The following is a 22,226-nucleotide window of genomic DNA, read 5'->3' on the forward strand; positions in this document are numbered from 1 at the left end:
ATCTCAATGCTGTTAAATTGGGACCAAGCTTCTAGCAGTGACATTTGGGGCCAAACCTTATCCAAACCACAGCACTATATATATATATATTATTATTATAGAATGGGATGATCCCACCGATGTTTTTCTAAAACCCTTATTTTTCTTTCCGGATTAAACCAATATCTTTCTCTGTATTTTATTCTTTCAAATGAATTACAGGGTATTGTGTGGTACGCGTGTGCCTAATTTATTTAATGGTGTCACTATTGGTGAATATAGAACTCGTTGCAAATTTTTACTATTACAGAACTACTGCAATGCACATCCTTGCCTATCTCTCCTTACACACGTGTGTATTTCTGTATAACAGGATTCTAGAAATGAGATAGCTGGGGGAAATGTATATGTATTTTGAATTTTGATGGGTGTGCCAAATCCTGTTTCTCTTGACATCTCCTCAAAGTACCAATATTCTCATTACAAGAAAGTGGGTAACCTTTCTGAGGAATGAGCTTTTTTTTCATAATATGGTTCTTACATGTTTGTTAGTTAATACGTGTGGCTTCAATTGGTAATCACATTGTTCTGCTTTGGGGCTTCTCGAACAGGTAGCAAGTCCAGAAAACATCAGCTGTTCAGGGTTTTATTATAAGTTATTGACATTCCTTTGGTGAGTCACAAATGCCTGAAAACAAATGCCAGGCTCCCTGGGGTTTGAAGGAAGACACTGTAGGTTTTGGATTCAGTAACTGATCTTTCCAGAAAACGTAGTAGGAGCGATGACTCATTCACCCCAGGGTGGCTGCCCTCTAGCTGGGTCCTTCAGAGCCAGCCTGGCCTAGGGTCCGCCAGTACGTCCCCTCCCGCTTTGCTCGAGGAGGATGCCTAGCCGAGGTGAGCTCTCCTCCCCAGAGCCACGGTGCTCTGGCGTGCTCAGCAGCCAGCTAGTCGCTGGGCGGAGTGGCCGCAGGTGAGAGCCACTCTGCAGCCTGAAAGTTGTGCGGGGCGTGTGGCTCGCAGCCGCATCCTGGGTCGACCGCCGGCGCTCACGCCGCTCCCCGTCCCCGCGGGAGCCCCGCAGGGCAGGCGCCCGCCGTGGCGGGAGCGCCGGGATCCGCGAGCCACGCGCGGCGCGGGAGGCGGCTGCGCCGGGCGGGAGCGTCCCCGGGAGCCCGAGCGCGCTGCGGCGGCGGCCGCGGACCAGTTGCTCCGCACTTTTCACTTCGCGCTGCTCTCTTCCCACTCGAGTGAGTGTGCAGTTTGAGGGCGCGCTTCCCAGGAAGAAAGGTGCGGCGGCGGCGGGGTCTGCGCGTCCGGAGCGGGAAGGCCACGAGGTGCCGGCAGGACGGAGCCTGGCCCCGGGCTGGCTTCCCTCGCTCGCCTCCCGCGCCAGCTGCGGGGAGCCCCGGGCGGCGCGCAGGGGGTTCGGTCCGCGCGAGCAGCCGGGCTGCGGGGAAGGGGGGCGGGGCCCGCCGGCCCGGGACGCTGCCGCCCGGGGTGCGCGCTCGGCCCCCGGCCCGGCGGTTGCCATGGTGACGCAGGGTCGGCGGCTCGGCGCGGTGGAGACAAAGCCGCCCGCCGCCCGCCCGAGCTCCTCCTCCGCGGGCGCCTCCTCCCCTCCCGGGCGCCGCCGCCGCCGGTCCTCCCGCTACCTCGGCCGCCACCGCCGCCGCGGACCAGGTGCGGGGGAGGGGCGCGGGGCGGCGCCGAGTCCCCGCGGGCCCGTCCCCGCCGGGAACCGCCGCGGCCGCCCTCGACGCCGCCGCGGCCCGCCCCGCGCCCGCAGCGCCGCCGCCCGCCCGCACCGGCCGCAAACTTCGGGCCGCGCGGCGGAGCCTCGGGCGGGCTCGGCAGGGCCGCGTCCGCCGCCCACTGGAGGGCGGCGCGGGCGGCGCGGGGCGGGACCCACCTGCGCGGTCCGCTGGCCGCCGGTCGCTCGGTGGCCCGGTCCCGGTCGCTGTGTCTCGTCCTCCAGGCTGGGAGGGAAAGAAGGTATGCAGACATTTACCTTGGGACTTGCCAGGAGGGGAGGGCGGCCGGGGGACAAGCCGAGACCTGGAGGAGGAGGATTTAAAAAAATAAAAATCTCTGAGAAGTCAGCCCGTTCTGTTGCCTTGTGGCTGAAGCATTTTGAGTGTCATCTGAAGTTCGTCCGGATTTCGAATCTAAAAGACCTGCATGTTTGGAAGGTGCATCTGCACCTGTAACGGGATGCTGGGGAGGGTAGCCGGGTCCCCTCCCCGCACTGCCAGAGTGAATAGGTAGTTGGACTGGTATTTTGTTAAGGGCACTCTGGGCACCTGATGTCGTGGCTGTTGTTTCTGGAAGGTGTTATGCTTATGCTTTAAGGAGCTGGAAGATGCTTGTGTTTTTCTGTGCAGGGAAGCTGTGCAGAGCACCTGAGAAGGCAGGTACTGGGCGGTGGGTATTTGCATCAGTTTGTGAGCGTGGAGCAGCGGGGTGCAGTTGCCAAGGGCGTTAGGGCACTGGCTAGGGAATTGCTCAAGTTACCGGTACCTGCTCCTCTCTCAGTGGCCCCAAGTCTTGCGGTCACTCCCGTGAGATTTAGTTTGTTGCAGATCCTAAGAATGATTAATTAAGCGTGTGGTCGTGAAGACTTGCTTTTTGGGTAACTAGGAATCACCTTACATGTGGTAATGTGAAAAAAAACCAGATTCGTTTTCAGAAATACCGCTTACCGATTTAGAAGGCTATTGCACAGACTGTTAATATGATTTATCTTAATTGGGTGGGGAGATGTCATATTGATAACTGGAAAATGATCCAGCTAGTTTAATTTCATATCCAACTTAGAAAAATAATGTGTAAGTTGGAATAGGTCAGCTAGAGAACACTGCGTGGCAATGCAAAGAATTATATTTTTGCTAGAAGGTAGTTAATCAAACAGTGGCACTTGCTCATTTAGAATTGCTGTCAAGTTCATTAGAATTCTGGATATTACAGCTACTAGAAGTGTCACCATAGAGTAATTGTCTAATATTCCTTTTCCCTCTTTTGGGATTTCAACACCTGTTAGCCTGTGATTACTGGGTTTCTAAGTTCATATTTGCTAGCAATCATTAGTGATGCTACTTCATTAGAAGACTGTAGTGGAAACTAATGGATTTAAGTTGCAACAATTTGCAGATTACTTCACAATTGGGTTTGTTTTTAAACTTAATTTTACCTGCAGAGTGATTCACAGATTCTCTATTAAATACTCTTTGATGATGGTAATGAAATGGCACATTGATTAAAATGAAATGCTTCATTTTAATCTGTTTTGAGAGGGTAACCAGGAGAGAAAATAAACATTTTCTCACTTAGGCATGAAGGTGATCAAAATATAGAAGCCTCGGCATATTCTATAGAATCAGAGTGTAGTTTCATGTTTTGTACTAAAAAATTAATTTTGTGTTCTTTCTAATGTTCTAAGAGTACAGCTCTATTCAGATCTTGCTTCACAAATCTGCATTCAGGTACAAGGACTCTGTGCAGGCATTCAGCCAGATGGAACCTGCACTGAGTTCTAGACTGGACATTTGTGTGAGGCCCATAGTGTGATCCCTGAAGAATGGAGATATCCAATGTTAATTTAGCACATTAAGGGCTCCTATCTTGCCTTTGCTGCCAGCTCGCACAGGCACAAGATTCAATATAGCTTTGCATCTTCAAAGCTGTATCATTTGCTGCCAAAAAATAAAGTCAGGAAACAGAAATAAACAGTCATGTATTGCATGCACTGCTTTGTTGTAGTGGTTTAATTATGGAAGCTCTGAAGTGTGAAATGAGGCTGTGTCAGTGCAGGAAGCAACAATGACCTGGCATGCTTATGTGTGTTCCTGGGATTCTGAGGAATGTGTGTCTGATTAGACAATAAAAAAACATACTATGATGTCCACCGTAGCTCTCAGGAAATGCAAATGGAAAGAGTGCTTTATGTCCGTGGTTTTGATCAGCAGCCTGGTGGAAGCAAGCAATGGCATAGACATCCTCAGGTATAAAATACAAGTCATTACTCCTGCTGTTTCACACAAAGGTCAGTCTTTCTCTGCAGTTGTAGGCTTAAGAGTCTTCATTTTCCTAGTTTCATGGTCCTAGTTTCTGGTGTAAGTTGTAAAATACAGTCTGGTAATTGTTACTGCACTCATTTTTCAACCTGAAGAATTCTGGGATTTAATTGATCAAGCACAGGTTCAAAAATAGAAAATAAGGCGTGTTCTTCTTTAATTTTGGATTAACATTATATTTGTGTTTTGAAAGGCACTTATTTGTTACTACATAAGCCTACATGGGCAGCCTAAAGCCATGGAAGCTGCTATTTGCTGTTTCTGGGTCAACATTCTCTTGCAATTTCTAGTTGCACTGTGATAACATGATTGCTGGTTGGTGATTTAGCATCTAGTGTAATGTGTTATAGCATTTATAAAAGCACATTTGTGAAGGATAATAGTTTTTTAATGATTTCTTCATTACCGAAACACTTAGGTTCAGATTTGTGGCTGGGGAGAAGAATGGGACCCCAAGACCACAAGGAAAACTGCTATAAATATAAGGTATTGTTAACTGACCTGCTGTGCACAGTGGGTATCGATCATAACCACTGTGCTGAGAAGAGGCACAGAGACACATGCCGTGGTGACAGGAAGTGGTGTTTAGTGGCATGGATTATTAATAATGATTGATGGAGGTTGAGAAACTACTGTATGGTCCATTTTTTTGTGTGCTCTCAATTAAAGTGAAGATGTCTCAAGCCATTTTACAAACCACAAGTGCTTAGGGAAAATGCATGCATTCATATTTTGGTGGCATAAACATAGTTCAAGGTAGATAATTGAGTCTATTATCTGCCAGTTCTTTGTAGCAGTTACACAGTGTAGTTTTGCACACCAAATGTGGACCAAGTGTTTCCTTCTAATATTCCACATTACCTGATAGAAGTCATCTGAGCTTTCATGGATGAGAAATTGCTTATTTCCTAGTGCTATGATTATTTCTTTTATTTTATCTATAACTCATTTTGTACAATACAGACTCAAAATTTCTCCCATGGATTAGTTTTTATCGCCCTCCCTTTTTTTTTAAGGGAAAAAGTGACCAGTTCATTTCATAATGTTTCTTAAAAATGTTTATATTCTCAGACCTTAATTAAAATACGTGATTTGGTTAACTTGTAATTCAACCAGAAAAATATTAGAAACTTAGATAATTTGTAATTGTGTGCATTAAAAACATACTATAATCCTTACATTTCACATTTTGAACTTTTACAGAAATGGCATGGTGGATAGAGAAATTTGGGATCTTCTTAGGTGATTGATGGCTCATTTCCCTGTGTCTTGAACTGGATCCCTGCTTCTTCTCTTATAGGCATTTGAAAATGAAAAAACAAGAACTAAGAAACGGAGGCTTCAGTGAGCTAAGGTGTTGAGACGGGAGGTTGGTACATACATACCGAGATGCGGGGGAACGTGGTGCAGTGTCAAGGGCGGGAGGAAGAGGAACTCAGAGGCTCTGATCTTCCTTTAACAGGCCTGGTCCAGGCAATGAACCATGGTTTCTTTACCTAGTAACAGTTTGGGAGGTGGCCACTCCTACCACAGGGATGCTGGTCCTGCTCACTAACCCCCACCTTTCCTTGGACTAACAAGATGTGACTCCCTGCAATGCAGGTCAAGTGTACTTTGAATGTCGTAAACCACAAGTGAAGGGCCAAGAGCAAAGGTTTTCTGCAAGGGTCATGTAATCTAATTGTCAGGTACACGACTTTGATGATTGGAACAACGATGAAACTATAAAATAGAGCCAGGTGTTTGTGTAGCATGTATGATGTCTTTGAATGAGGAGTTGTGCTCCTGAGTACCATGGGACCTGTCTTCCTGCCCCTAGACTTCAGTCATTCAAGGCCGGCCTGCATTGTAGTTTGATCACTGTGTGATGTGTCAGGTAGTTATACCAAAGAAGAGATGTTTACTTCGGCTCTGAATTCTAAGTGTACAGTAAAAGGTTTTTGTGTGATTTTTTTCTGGCATTTTCTCTTGTTATGTATTGGTTTCCTGAGACTCTTTTGAGTATGATCATAGTTATTTTGATTTCCATCTTTTGTTTTTAATGGATCAATCAAGCAATCATTTCAGTCCCTTATGGGCCAGGCACTGTGCTAAGCACTTTACAGACAGCAGCTCATTTAGTCCTCTCAAGAACCCTACGAGGTAGACACTGTTAGGATAACAGGTATGATGTCTCTCTGTTGCATTAACCTGAAGGTACACAGAATATATCAGAATCCTTTCCTTGTGTCAAGCAATGCAGTAAGCTTTATTTCCTGTTCACTAAGGTGTACTAAGTATAGAAATAATGGTCCTAATTATTATATCTAGGCTTTTTCCCCCCTTATTTCCCACTTTTTAATATAAAGAAACAAAACCAAAAATCATAGAACATGGCAGATGTTTTTGTTCATATTGTGACATACACTGGTATTCTTTTCTGTACATAGAAACTAGAATAATTTACAAAAAACATACCTCTCAAGGCAGTTGACTTGTCATTTATTACGTATATCCATATATTAAAAGGATACATATTTCCTATGGTGTTGGCCTTGCCACCTTCACGTAAAGGCATGTTGAAAGTGTTCATTTGTGTTACCTAGTGGGGCTGTTCCTCTGGGCTCAGCTGTTCTTTCCTTGGCTACCTCTGACCTGTCCTAACAACTAAGTGATACTTCTTTTTCCTGTCTCCCTCTTTACGTGGAACTCCAGGCATGTCTTTTTTAAAAATAACTTTGCAGGTTGTGTTAAAAAAATGCACTTAGGTATTTTTGTGCTTAGACTATAAACACTCAAGAACAACTGTCGGCCAGGTGCTGTGGCGCACACCTATAATCCCAGCGACTTGAGAGGCTGGGTCAGGAGGATTGTGAGTTCAAAGCCAGGTTCAGTAAAAACGAGGTGCTAAGCAACTCAGTGAGACCCTCCCTCTAAATAGAATACAAAATAGGGCTGGGGATGTGGCTCAGTGGTTGAGTACCCCTGAGTTCAATCCCCATTACCTGCCCCCACCCCCAAATAAAAAAAGAACTGCTGTCTTACTTATTTCTAGTACCAAAGATAAGGTGGGCACACATGTGATCTTCTGAATTACATACTTAAAGGATGCTTTTATGTCATGAAAAATTATGGTGTTTTCACCTAATGCCAAAGTCAATATTGTCTTAGAGTCTAAGAAAACTGACTCAAGTTCCTTCCAGTGTTATTACTTCTGTTATCTAAGTTTCAAAATGTATCATGAGGGCACTATAAAATTATTTAAAGTTTTAATTATTTGAAACATAACATTAGAAATCAAACAACAGTTATGTTTTCAGTTTGTTTGACTTTTGTAGCTCATGTTCTTAAAGGTTATAACTAAAAAACATGAAAAACTCAGACTGACTTAATTTTCTCAGCAGATATGATTAAGCTTTTGATTATTCTAGCCAAAGAGAGCAGAAAATGGAGCTTTCAAAATAATTTACATTGTCTTTTTAATGTTCTTGTGTTTTAGCTACTACCTCCCATCTGCTCCCCACCCCGCCCCCCAAATAACACACGTTCTCATGGTCTCCATAGAAGAATGATTAAGCATTTTAATTTCAGGGGCTTTTCTTATTTAAGCTATATAAAAAGTAGGTTAAATAATAGGTGCCTTTAAAAGCATAGTTCTGTAGTTTCTTTTATTGATATTGTAATAGCTTCCATTTATTGAGCATTTACTTGCTTCCAGACCTTATTAAGTGTGCTATACAAGCTATCTCTTTTGATCTTCCCAGTAACTCTTGTTTCCTCCTTTATAAAATGCTAATAAATAGCTTATCCAAGACTGCACAAAATTGGCAAATATAAAAGCATGATTTGTGTGGATGAACCACAGTCTGCAGTTGACTCTGATAGCTTTGTGAATCACCAGCAGAACAAGAAGACTTCCCTGCTGCAGTGGAGACGCTTTTGAGATTGTGTGTGCTTTGGAAAGGCCGCAGCCCAGGCCCGCCTGGTGGGCAGATTCAGAAAGGCAGGCCTGGTCGCCTTGGAGGGGAGGCAGTGCTCAGGAGTTAACGAGCAGAGAACACCCTTGTATGCTTCCTGTTGCAGAGGTGGGTTGGGGTCGGGTGGGAGGAGGGAGGTATCCTTAAGTTATTTTTCAAACTGAAAAAAAAATTAAGTGGAGTTATCTTTTATCCCCTGAATTTGCCTTATTTTGCACTGTGTCCTGGATTGGGAATGAACATGGAAGTATGTGAGGGGTAAGAGATGAAAAGAAATGAAATGAAAGTAACTCAGTAAATGGAACACAGGCTGGGCTCCCCCGAGAGGTCTGAGCGCGCTCTGGTTACAGCAGAGTTCCTTCCTCCGGAGGCTGCAGGTCTGGGGCTCCGGGTCAGGGACCAGGGGAGAAGTCTTGAGAGCTGTTTTTATTTGGGTCATTCCAGCCCAACATGGGCTTCCCTGGAATTCCTTTCTTGGTAACTACTGGGGAAAAAAGAGGAACAAGAGACTTTTAGTTCAAATCTTCACAGCATGTAGAAACTTGCTTTTATGAACACCGAGTTATTTTTGTCACCAGGAGTCTTTTTCATGTTCAAGGACAATATGAGAAGCCAGACAGCCTGGATTTGAATCCTGGATCTACCACCTTGGAGCTTGATGACCTTGGGGCAGCTTAATCTCTGTGCCTTCATTGGTCATTGGAGGGACTGAATACTCATGCTCTCCCCCAATCAGGATGTGGAAATTCCAACCCCCAAGATCATGGCGTTAGGCAGTGGGGCCTTTGGGAGGTCACTAGGTCATGACGGCCCCCGAGAGTTAGCTAACTCCTTCCTCCATGTGAAGACAGGGGCAAGGTGCCATCTATGAACCAGGAATTGTTCCCACCAGATACTGAATCTGCCCATACTTTGGGCTTGGACTTCCAGCTTCCAGAATTTTGGTAAGAAAAATTTTGTTGTTTCTAAGTTATCCAGTTTATGGTATTTTGTTACAGCAGAACAAACATATTATCTGTAAAATGGGGAGAATAATATTTACTTTATTCAGTTGTTGTAAGGATTAAATGAATTAATATTGGTAAAGTACTTACTTATTAGTAAGGGCAAGTTTTGTGCACAGGAAGTTAATACTTAATTTATTACAGGTAAAAATAAAAATCCAATTTTCTTTAGGCCATTAACTTACACATCTTATCGTTCTGTTTACATACCTGGTAAATACGAATATCACCTTTACTTTTTCTTTGACTAATCTCTTATTCAAACTGAACAGGTTTAATTCCTCAAATGATCAGTTTTATTTATAATCTTAGTTAAATTTAAACCCTTAAATATTTTTAATTGCAAATATAAATTTGATGTATTTGATTTTCCATTAAAAAATCAGATACAATTGGGCAGATTTATGACTCAAATATTAATAAAACTTTCTCCAATATTAGCTCAAATTCCTTTGAATATTCCATCACTTATTAAATTAATATTGTCTAGACACAAATACGCATAAGCATTTCAATCTAAATAAATCATGTCTACCTACAACCTATCACACATTTTAAATTAGAATCATAAGACTAATCTGTCAGTGTAATGTCAGGTTCTTCTAAACACTAAAAGCATGACAGTCATTCACAGACTGTACCATTTGATAGAAAACATAATTCTAAACTTTTCTAAAAATATGAATATGCATCTGATTTTTTTTTCACCATTTCTGTGTTAATTCTAAATGAATTCTAATTCTCTGAATTGGAAAGTCATTTACCTACTAGAAGGAGGCTGATCATCTCAGGGGATCTGAAGGTACCAGTCCGGGTGACCTTTAGTTACCAGACTATTCCATATTGATTTGAAGTTGTGGCTTGACTATTTTTTATTAAGACTGGTTGCTTAATGATCACAGATTTAAGGCTCGAATGCTGCATTTGGGTTGCATACGTGGTGGATGATCTTCTTCTGACATTGATGGGCAGGCTTGGCTCTTCTGTGGTCACCATAACAACCGACAACCCCAAACCATGTTTTCACATAGTATTTGTTTTTTAATCCTTGACTGGAATTGTCTAATATGTAGTGTTAAATTTGGGGTAGCCATGTTAAAAAAAAAGTAATTTTATTTAACCCTGTATATCTAAAATACTTTTAATATGTAGTCAGTATAGAATGATTAATGAGCTAATCAACTTTCTTCTTTTATTTGCACAGTCTTGAAAATCTGGTGTGTATTTTACACTTACAGAACATCTCAATCTCAATGTTAAGTTATTAGCAGTTAAAATGAGATAGAGTTGTACCAAAACAGCAACATTGTATTTGAAGGAAAAATGTTTTTCTTTGCTTCAGTTTCTAAATTTAAGTTCATTGAAATTCAATAAAATTAGAATTGCAGTTCCTCAGCTGCACACGCCACAGGTCAGGAGCCCAGTGGCCCAGTGTAGCTGGTGGCTTCCATGTTGAATAGTACAGCCCGGATGCTGGGTTCACCCTGACTCCCCACCATGGTTTCCAAGGGCTGCAGGCGGTGCCCCACTGCTGCTTCAGAGGTCTTCTGCCACTCAGTTGGATTCTGCTCTTCTTTAGCTTACAGTTTCCCGCATAGGTTCAGTGACATCTGATTGGCTTCAAAGTCATTTCACTGTTATTTCATTAGATCCACATATTCCAGACTTTTGCTTGTTTTTTGGAATGATGTCTCCAATGGTTCTTTTTATTTGTTTCCAACAGTTGGCAGTAGTTCCAGGGGAAGTACAGTGGGTAAGTTGATGCCATCTGTTTCCTCATGAGTAGTTTGACTTTCAGAGAGGACTGTGGAGACTTAAGTGTAATCTGTGTGTGAGCTCAACGGCTTATGGGCAGTCCTGCTCCATTTTTCTACTCTGTTCCTAGTTTGTTATCCTATTAACTGTTTCTTGTCTTCTTCACTCTCCTTAGACCTATATCCTTCTCCCTCCTCACCCTCTGCAGATGATCTGGTTCTAGAGAACTTCAGGCGTCTGCCACCCCACCTGCTTCTGAGCCCATTCATGCCACCGTCTCTCATGGGACCGGATGTGGCTGAGTCTTCTCTGGTGCCACCTCCTCTACCTACATGGTCATTGTGCAACTTCCCCTCTTGCCCATTAATGAGCAGTGGGCTTTGTGTCATTAATTCCTCCCAACTGTTGGACCATTTCCATCAGTTTCCAAACTACAACCTTAGGAGCTATAACACTGGCCGTCTTAAAAAACAACAATATATATCACAATTTCTTTATCTACTCATCTGTCGATGGACAGCTACGCTGGTTCCATAGTTTGCTATTGTGAATTGTGCTGCTATAAACATGGGTATGCATGTATCACTATAATATGATGTCTTTAATTCTTCAGGATAAATACTGAGGAGTGTTAATAACTGGGTCACAAGGTGGTTTCATGTCTAGTCTTTTGAGGAACTTCCATACTGATTTCTATAATGGTTAAATACTCACTTACAGTTCCACTAAGAGTGTAAAAATATTCCTCTTTCTCCATCCACTCCAGCATTTATTATTTGTATTCTTGATGGCTGCCATTCTGATTGGTACGAGATGAAATCTCAGTGTAGTTTTGATTTGCATTTCCCTGATTGCTGATGATGTTAAATATTTTTTTATTTACTTGTAGGTCATTTGTATTTCTTTTGAGAAAATATGTTCAATTAATTTGCCCATTTATTAATTGGGTTATTTGGTTTTTGATGTTAAGTTTTTTGAGCTCTTTACATAGTCTAGATATTAGCCCTGTGTTAGAAGAGTGGTTAGCAAAGATCCTCTCCGTTTCTGTAGGTTCATTCTTCACATGCCTAATTGTTTCCTTTACTACACAGAAACTTTTAAATTTGATGTCATCCTATTATTAGCTCATGCATTATTTCCTGAACTTGGGGTCCTGTTGAGAAAGTCAGCCTTTTTGCTGGTTGACGCCTACATTTTTGTTCAGCTTCTGCACCATTTCTCTGCTCTCCTTTATAGCGATACTTCTGGCTAGGTGTTCATACCCTCTCCTCTGCGACAAGGGCTTTGGAGTAACTGCTTCCTTGAGGTAGCCAGGATTGGTTCCCTGTCTTCGTCTTACCCAGCCTTTTAGTAACATTTGCCAGTTGGTCAGTACCTCCTTGAAAGATTGCCTTCACCTGGTGTATCATTAGATTGCCTTAGTAGAACTGTGTTACAGAGCACCTTAAACTGGGTACTCAGTTGAGTCCTCTGCTTGCACGTCACAGGTCAGCTGCATTTCTGCTGATCTGGGGGAGCTTAGCTGGGTGTCTCTGCTCCAGGCCGTGTTTCATCTGGCACTGACTCCAGGCCATGGACTGGGTTCATATCCACCCCTTTGTATTTGATCTGGGACTCAGAGCACAAGGACCATAGTCACTCTGGGAATGCTCTTGTCACAGCAGGTTATTGGGGTAAAGGTAAAGTCAGATCCCGTAGGCACATGGGAGTCTCTCATCTTGCCACTAGCACACCTGCTGACCAGAGACGTTCAGAGCCGGGCCATCAGGGGCAGGCAGGCACACTCCGTTCACCACTGGAAAGGAAGGGAGTGAATGTCTGCTGAACAGTCATTTAGTGCATCGCACTTGGACGCCGGGACGCCTCCCTGTCTTTGATTCTCTGCCCACTTCCCTGCTTCTCTGCTTAGTGGCCTTGGCTGGTTCCTCCAGATCTTGAGAACATTGCAGCCTGGAGTTCAGCCTTTGTACCCTTTCTTTTCTTTGTCTGCCCCTGTTTCCTAGTAATTTCATTTTGTCTCATGACTTTAATATGCTGACGAATATCAAATTTTTATTTCCGGCCTAAAATTCTTCCCTAATTCCACTCACGTCCACTCAGGTGGCTAAGTAGGCAGCTCCTTCTCAACACAGAAAAGTGAACTGCTGATTCCTGTAGCAATGCACGCTGCTCCTAGTTTTGCCCAGGTTAGTGAGTGACAGCTTCATTCTCTCTGTTGCTGAGGCCTTAACTTTGGAATCATCCTTGACTTCTCTTTTCCTCCCCACACTTCAGATGGAAATCACATCTGTCAACTCTGCCTTCGAATGTGCCCTTTCTCACCTGCTCCACCACCACTACCCTAGTGCCATCTACTGTGGATTCCCTTTTATTTTATAGCAGGTACCTTCTAACTGGCCTCCCACCTCTGACCTTGACACCTGCAGTCTGTTTGCCAGAACAATCTTTTGAACCTTAAATCAGATACTACTGCTTCCTTGCTCTGAAGACTCCAAGGCCAAAAGAAAACAAGAGGTGGGGATTGGGAACATGGGCATAATTTGGTTTACATTTGAGAAATAGTTTTCCAGGTGGAGAATGGGTAGTAAAGGCACAGAGTGGCAGCAGGGAGACTTGCTGGCAGCCGGCCGCAGTGGTCTCATTTGGAGGGATTGTGCTGTTGCAGTTGCAATTTTACATAGACTTAGGTGATTTTTTGTTTGATATTGTCCTCACTGAACTGTGAGACAGTATCTGCATTTGCTTAATATTGTAGTCCCAGTGTTTAGTCCTGAGTCTGGCACCACAGGGCCCTCAGTCACCTGGTCTTGGGATGACTATGTAAGTATCATGAGAAAAGCAGTGAAGAGCATATGGTCCCCGTATCTTGATATAACCGTCCATTCTGTGCTTTCCTTACATGACACATAGAAGATAGATGTACAATGTTACAGCTGGCAGGAAAAATCAAAGTCAGAATATTTATTCAGGTAGTCTGATTAGTGTTTCTAACTCCTTCACTCTGATTCTGACCTGGAGCCACTGCAAATGACATATTAATAAGTGGAAGGTATTTTCATGGGAAATGTATCAGAAGATTTGCTTGTCAAAAAGGATAACATGTTGATTATAACCTTGTGACATCACCAAAACCATTGGAATGGTTAATCATGATAATGTCTGGGAAGAAAAGGTACTCAGCATTATCTTACACTGAACACATACAAAAGTTGTTTTAAAACATTTGATATTTCAAAAATAAGACATTGTTCTGTGATTTATTTCAGACCTCATTCACTGTAGTGGGGCATTAGAAATGGATCATGCTGTTGATTGATGCAATTTTGATAAGAAACTAGCAACATGACAATTAAATCTTTTTCCTTTCCCTGTCTTTATAGGCAATGATGGAAGAGTTTGAAATCTTCAAAGAATGCCTATTTCAATAGTGGGACACATAATTAGGAGAAGCTTAAAGCATTTTAGAGTTCAGAATTATATGTGGACTGAAATTCAATTATTCTTTGGCCTGTAGTAAATTTAAATGACTTGATTATGAACCTCTAGTCATGGTCAGTTTTTCTGCCAAAGAAAGTCAGCTTAAAAACAGGGAGAATTTAGACAGCTTGTGTAAAAGTCTCAAGGTCGCAGAGGTTACAGACTGGCATCTGGTCATCATGCTAGAATGTACCATGATGGTCATGAGATGATGCTGTGGGAACCTGAATCTAAGGATGGCTTAGGAATAATTAATATCTATGCGGAACGAAGGAGAATCCAGCAGACAGACAGCTATGTGGTGTGAGTAGTGGGGGTGTGACTGGCGCAGTTGGCAGTGGCCAGGTAAAGCAGGGGCATGTGGTTGGATCTGAGCTTAGAAGACCTCTGGGTGCTGCAGGCAAATTCAGAATCACATGCTTTACCTGTTTTGCTCTATGCAGCATGTGCAGGCATAAGAGAGCACTACTATTATTTTTAGTTAAATTTTGATTTTGGGGGGTTAACATATACAATGAAAAATGCACAAGTCATAAGGGTAGAACTTCTGTGCATTTTCACAAGGAAAGCCCCTGGGAACCCGCATCAAAACCCAAACATCAGCACCCCCAGATCCTTCCTTTGCCTCTTTAAATCATTACCTGCCCTCAAAAGTTACGGATAGGCTGAATTCTAGCACTGTCCTCACTTGCCTTTAGAATTGCATGCAAATGGAGTGGTACAGAATGGGCTTTTTTGTGTATGCAGATCTCATCTTTCACAAACATTTGTTTAGGATATTCATCCATATCACTGCTGATGTAGTAATACTTGGTTTTTTCATCTCTGTCATCTTGGTGTAGTATTTCACAGTTGCGTATATCACAATTTTGAAGATCCATTTACTGTTGATAGACATTTGGGTGGTTTCCAGTTTTTCTCTCTTACAGAATGCTCTTGTGAACATTTTTACAGATAAATCCATGAACATGTCCGTTGAGCATCTGCCTAGCAGTGGAAGAGTCACAGGGTAAGGTAGGAATTAGCTTTGATACTGCCCAGCAGTGGTCCAGAGTGGTTGGTTATACCAGTTACAATCCCAACATCAGTGTGTGAAAACTCTAATTGTTCCTCATTCTTGATCTTATGTTATATTGCTGTTCATAGTGATGTGTGAACAGTCATACTTCATTGTGGTTTTCTTTCCTTTTCCTAGTAAATGATGTTGAGTACTTTTTCATGTATCTTATTGGCTATTTGGATAACTTCTGTGAAATGCCAGTTCAGATTTTTTTCTCATTAAAAACAAGAAAGGATTGTTTATTCTTAATGATTTTTATGGAGTTCTTTATATATTCTAGGTAGAAGCCCTTTGTCAGATAGATGTGTTGCAAGTATTTTCTTCTACATCCTTACTTGTTTTAATCTTACATTTTTTAATGAACAGAAATGCTTAATTTTAATGAATTCCAATTTATGAATCTTTCCTTTTGTAGTTAGTACTTGTATCTTAAGAAATTTTACTTGCTTTGAGGTTATGAAGATATTCTCCTGTGCTGTCAGAAAGTTTTATTGTTTGACTTTTTTACATTTAGATCTGTGATCCCCTTGGAATTGATTTTTTGTGTATGGTGTGAGGTAGGGGTCAAGATATATTTACCTATATAAATGTCCAGTTGGCCCATTTATTTTTTATTGAAAACATTGTTCTTTCTCCACTGGATTGCAGTAGCCCCTCATTAATTGTGTGTCTCTGAATCTGTTTCTGGACTTTGTATTCTGTCCTGTTGGGCTACTTGTCTAGTAAAGTGTCTTAAGTTTTTGTACTGCTGCTATCTGCCAGCATACTCAGTTCACTTTTCTTCTTGATTTTCTTTTAGCTTATTACTAGTATTTGGCATTTAAACATACATTTTAGAATCACCCTGTCAATTTACACACACACACACACACGTGCACGTGCATGCGCATGCATGCGTGCATACACACACACACACACACACACACACACACACACACACCCCAAAGTGTCTGAGATTTTGATTGGGATTGTATTGAATCTCTAGATTTATTTATTATCTTTATATCTTTATTATTATCTTTAAAATATTGAATCTTCTAATTAACAAACACAATTTAGTTCTCCATCTATTTAGATTGTCTTTAATTTGTCTAAGTAATGTTTTGAGGTTCTTCCTGTAAGCAATTTTGCACATCTTTCATTAGATTGATTCTTTTTGTTATTGCAAATGACATCTTTTAGAATTTCACCTTCTAATTATTTTGCTTGTGTATGTAACTGTAATTGAGTTTTGTAGATTTACCTTGATTCTAGGGATTTTGGCTACATGTGCTTCTTAATCTTAATAGTCTACTTGTAGAAACATTTGAATTTTCTGTGTGCATAAGCATCTTATACAGTAGATAAAGAGCTTTATTTTTTCCCATCCAGTTCTTGCGACTTTTATTTTTTGTTGTCTCATTGTTCTGGTTAGGATCTTGTTTATAAGTTTGAGTAGAAATAGCAACAGCATGTATTTATCTCATTGAACTCAATTTCAGGGAAAAGCTTTCAATATCTAAACATGGCATTTATGTTAAAGTGTTGTTGAAGCTGTTTTATTTGATTAAGACAATTCTCTTGTTTCTAATTCCATAGGTATTTTAATCATGAGCATGTGTTGAATTTTCCCAGATCCTTTTTCTGCATCTCTTGAAATGACTGTATGATGTGTTTTTCCTTTGTTTTGTCAATGTGATGATTGCATTGAAAGAATAAGTTATAAGTCTTATATTTCTGTCATAAATTCAACTGATATGCTATCAGTTGTGTTTTGCTTAATTCATTTTGCCAATATAGTTTAAAAAGAATTTTGTGTTTGTGTGTTGAGAGAGACCAACCTTTAATTTTCCTTTTTGTGTAATGGACTTGGTTGTTTTGGTATTAAGGACATGCTGGTCTTATATCATTGATTGGGTAAGTGTTCATTTATTCTTTTATTTTTGGTTCATTTCTCTGAAAGAGATTGCTATTAGTTCTTAAATGTTTGAAAGAATTCATTAGTAAAACCACTTTTGCAGTTTTCTTTGTAGAAAAGCTTTAAATTGGAAGGTAAAATTTATTTTAATGAATATAGACCTATTTGAATTTTCTGATTCCGTGTCAGGTTTGGTTGGTTGCATTTCTAAAGGAATTTGGTCATTTAGTCTAAATTTTTAAATTTCTAAGTGCAAGTTGATATAAAAACCTCTTAGCTATAAAAAAATGCTTGTAGGACTGGAGTAGTATGCCTTTTTTCACTTCTGATATTGATAATTTGTACCTTTTTTTTCTTTTCAGTTTTTCATGGCATTTTTCAATTTAATTTTTCTCTAATTGAACCTCTGTAGATGTTTTGCTATTTTAAACTTGTTTCCTTTTCCTTTTCTTTATATATATATGTAAATATATATAAATAAAATATAACTATATATATAAATAATATATATAAAAATGTATGTACATATATAAAAAGTATATATATAAATATATATGTGTGTGTGTGTGTGTGTATGTGTGTGTGTGTGTGTGTGTGTGTGTGTGTGTGTGTATATATATATATACACACACACACTCCCCCCGCTGCCCTCCAGTGCTGGGGATTAGATCCAGGAATTCACTCATACTGGGTGTTATTGGATATGAAGTATCCCTCCCCAAACTCCTATTAATGCAGAAATATTCAGAATGACTAAAATGACTAGATTTTGAGAGCTGTAACTTAATCAGTCCATCCTAGTTTGGATGGACTGGGTGGTGACCTGGGCAGGTGGGCTGGGACTGGAGGAGGTGGTCACTGGTGTCCTGTCCCTCATCTGCTCTGCTGCCCCTTCTTCCTCCCTCTCTGCTTCCTGACCCACCATGAACTGAGCAGCTTTCCTCCTCTGGCCCTTCCCCCACGATGTGCAGCCTCGCCTGGGCTAGAGCAGTGGGGCTGGCCATCTCTGAACTGAGACCCCTGAAACCATGAACCCCAATAAGCGTTCCCTCCTGTAAGTTGAACCTGCTGGGTGAGTGCCTGAAGCCCTGGGTGGGTGCTCTGCCTCTGATCTACATCCTCAGCCCTGTATACTTTTCTCCTAATTCTTTAATTTCTGTTTATGGCTTGTTTCCTTCTAGCTTTGTGAGAATGGTATTTAAATCATGGATTTTCAGTCTGTCTTCTTTTCTTATGTATACATTCAAAGCTCTGTATTTTCCTTTAAAGCATGGTTTTAATAGCATTCTTTAAGTTTTGATTTTGTATTTTTATTTTTCTGCTCAAAATATTTTCAAATGACTGTTCTTTTTTTACCCTTGTTTTAGAAGGTATTTAGGCATTTGTTGGTTAATTTTCAATTACTTGGAATATTCTAAGGATACTCTTCTTAATTTCTAACTTTTTCCAACTGTCATCAAAGAACATGTTCTTAGGATTTTAGTCTTTGGACAAAAAAAGATTTTAGTCTTTTGATATTCTTAAAACTAATTTTATGGCCCAAATATGGTCATGTTTTGGTAAATAGTACACATGTACTTGAGGAGACTGTACAGTATATTCTGTAGTGATGGTAATAGTTGTATAATTTGTACATGTAGATTGGGTCAGATTTACTAATTGTATTGATCAGACTTCCTTTCTGTACATTTTTTGTCTGATTATTTTGTCAGTTTTGATACAGTTAAGCTGTCTGTTACTGTAATGATGGTATTTCTTAATTTTTTCTTTTCATTCTGTCAATTTTCACACATTTGAAGATATTATTATTTGATACATACACATTTGTAATTGTTTGGTTTCTTGGTGTGTTTGTTGGATTTCTCTGTTCCTACACAATGCCTCTCTTTAGTTCTCCAGTAGTTCTTGATTTAAGTCTAGTTGTCTGATGTGGTCGTAGTGTGTGCATGGTGTAACTTTTCTCTATACTCTAACTTTTTGACATATTTGTTTCTTTTATAAAGAGCATACAGTTGTTTTTTTTATTTAAAACTTTGGAGTATCTAATAGGCCATGATTGATAATGTATTTGGGTTTGAGTTTCCACCTCACCATTGGTTTTCCATGTATACCATCTGGTCTTTGTTCTTCTTTTCTCCTTTCTTGCCTTTTTTGTGTAATTGAATACTTATCATTCAATTTCTTCTCTACTGACTTGTTAGTTCTGTATCTTGTTATTCTTTTGACTGTTATCCAAGGGATTATAGCATTTTCTCTGAAGAATTTACTCTAAATTAGTACTTTAATCTCTTCCCTCATAGGCAGTGTTATTAAACTATTTTAATTTCATAAAGCCCCCTTTCTTTTGCATTGTTTCTGTCGTTTATTTTGATTTAACAAATGATTAAAATCATAGGATACATCACCATTGCTGTTTCATACATTTAGCCATTATTTGTGTTTATCATTTCTCTTCATTCCTTTATGAAAATCTGTTTCTCTCTGGAATTATTTTCTTTCTAATGGAAGAACTCCCTGTAGTATTTCTTTGTTAGGTTGTCAGTTTCTTTCCAGTGCTTTAAAGATGTAGTTTCATTGTTCTCTGTCTTCCATTATTTATGTTGAGAAATCAGCCATCAGTTTTGTGTGTTCTTTGAAGGTGATGTGGCTTTTTCCTTTGCATGTATAATTTTTTTCTTTGTTTTTGGTGTAGAGGAGTTCTATTGTAATGTGCCTAGAGATGTATTCCTTACTCTTTATCCTGCTTGGGGGTCATAGAGCTTTTTGGATCAGTTTTAGAATACTCTTGTACTCTTGGCAGTTGTTTCACCAAATAGGACTTCTTCTGATCCAATCTCTCTCTCCTCTGCAAGTCCAATTTTACATTGGTTCGACCTTTTTTTTTTTTTTTTTTTTTTAAAACCAGGCCTCTTTTGACTCTTAAACTCTTTTCTGTATTCCATTGCCTTTAAAAAAAAACAAAACAAAACAACTTTTTGCTTTGGTTTGGATATTTTCTAATGATCTGTTTCTCAAAATACTTGTCTTCTATTTAGTTCTTATTTTTGTTCTTGGTAGAACTTTATGGAGGTATAATTTACATACCACAAAATTAACCTTTGTAAGTATAAAACTCAGTGATGTCCCACCCCAACCTCAGGTACCACTATTGTTTATAAATTTTCCCTTTCAATTGATTAAGTGAATCATACAAAAAATAGTTTTTTGCTGATGTGACTTCTTTCATTTAAACTAATGTTTTTAAGGCTTTTGAGGCTTGTGCGTGTTGTGGCATAGATTGATAATTTATTCCTTTTTATTGCTAAATACTATTCTGTTGTTTGGATATAACAGTTTGTTCATCCACTCATTGGTTAATGAAAACCGCTTCCAGTTATTGTACACTATGAATAATACTGCCATTAAATTTATGTGAACCATTGCATAGATAGGTATTTTAAACTTCTCTTGGGTAATTCCTAGGAGTAGAATTACTGGGTCATACACTGAAACTATGTTTAACTTTTTAAAGAAACTACCAAACTGTTTTCCAAAGTGACTATAACATTTTATATTCCCACCAGCAATATATGAAGGTTCTAGTGTCTTCACATCCTGTAAAACAATTATTGATTATAACCATTCTAGTGGGTATTTAGAGTTCAATTTGTGATTTAATTTGCACTTTCCTAATGGCTACTGATGCTAATTCATTTTTTAATGTACTTTTTAACCACTTGTATGTTTTGTTTGAGGAAATGTCTATTCAAGTGTTGACATTTGAATAGACATTGGGTTGTATTATTGACTGATAAGAATGTTTTATATGTTCTGTGTACAAGGAAACAAGTATAGACTAGATATATGATTTGCAAATATTTTCCCCAATCTGTGGCTAGTTGTCATTTTTTCTCATTAGTGTTATTTTTTGAAATGTAAAGTTTTCAATTTTGATGAAACTTTTTGCCTCATCTGAGGTTACAAGAATTTCTATATTTTCTTCTAGAAGTCTTACAATTTTAACTACTACACATTTACATCTATTATCCATTTTTTAGTTGATTTTTTCATATGATATAAAGTAAGGGAAGTGCTCCCTCCTTTATATTCTCAGCTTATGAAGAATGGGTTTTATTTCTTCTCTAAATATTTCATAGTACTCACCAGAAGCCATCTAGTCTTGGGTTTTCTTTGTGGGATGTTTTGGACCATTTTATTCACCATTTTAATTTTTTCTTTGTGTTGGTCTATTTAGAATTTCTACCTTTTAAGTCCTCTTAGGCAATTGGGGGCTTTCTAAGAATTTTTCCATTTCACCTAAGTTGCCTTATTGTAGTCATGAAGTTGTTCATAATATTTCTTCATAAACCTTTTAATTTCTATAGATCAGTAGTAATGTACCCACTTTATATATTTGTAAAATTGGATAATTTTTGTTAATATATGTTTTCTATTTTATTTTCTTGACCAGTTTAAGGATTTGCTAATTTTGTTTATTTTTCTTTATAGCTTGAAGCTTAGTTTTATGATTTTCTCTATTTTCTGATTCATTGACTTTTCCCTTAATTTTTATTATATTCTTCCTTTAGCTTGCTTTGAATTTAATTTGTTTATTTTTTATTTTCTTAAGGTTTAAGCTTAGATTATTATTTTAGGACCTTTCTCTTTTGTCTAACTGTGTATTAAAATTGTAAAATTTTGTTTAAGCATTGCCTTAACTTCATTCCATCAATTTTGATATATTTGTACTTTTGTTTTCATTCAGTTAAAAATATTTTTAAAGTTCCCTTTGACTTCTTCTTTGATTCTTGAGTTTAAAAAAAGGTGTGTTGTGGGCTGGGGAGATAGCACAGTTGGTAGAGTGCTTGCCTTGCAAGCATAAGGCCCTGGGTTCGATACCCAGCACCGCAAAAAAAAGAAAGAAAGAAAATAAAAGGTGCATTGTTTGATTTCTAGATATCTGATATTTACCCAGATTTCTTTTGTTAATGGATCTGTAGTAGTCATTCCATTGTGATCAGAAAATATATTTTATATGATTTTAAG

General features: G+C 39.5%; 1 protein-coding gene across 9 annotated transcripts in view; it reads left to right on the forward strand.

Annotated features, from left to right (window-relative positions):
* Window positions 1-991: 991 nt before the first annotated feature.
* The window catches only part of Rnf182 (ring finger protein 182), a 45,268-nt gene continuing 24,033 nt past the window's right edge, over window positions 992-22,226 (forward strand). The window contains exons 1-5 of one of the 9 annotated variants that reach the window (XM_047559789.1): window positions 1,366-1,974; window positions 5,353-5,421; window positions 7,933-8,116; window positions 8,587-8,952; window positions 10,736-10,765. The gene's annotated coding sequence lies outside the window, so the exon portion shown is untranslated. Of the gene's footprint in view, window positions 1,230-1,365; window positions 1,975-5,352; window positions 5,422-7,932; window positions 8,117-8,586; window positions 8,953-10,735; window positions 10,766-15,232; window positions 15,254-22,226 lie in introns of those variants that run through there. The other 8 variants (XM_047559790.1, XM_047559792.1, XM_047559795.1 and 5 more) reach the window with 8 other exon arrangements.

Source organism: Sciurus carolinensis, chromosome 7, assembly GCF_902686445.1.
Source record: "Sciurus carolinensis chromosome 7, mSciCar1.2, whole genome shotgun sequence".
In the NCBI taxonomy this organism is placed as follows: domain Eukaryota; kingdom Metazoa; phylum Chordata; class Mammalia; order Rodentia; family Sciuridae; genus Sciurus; species Sciurus carolinensis.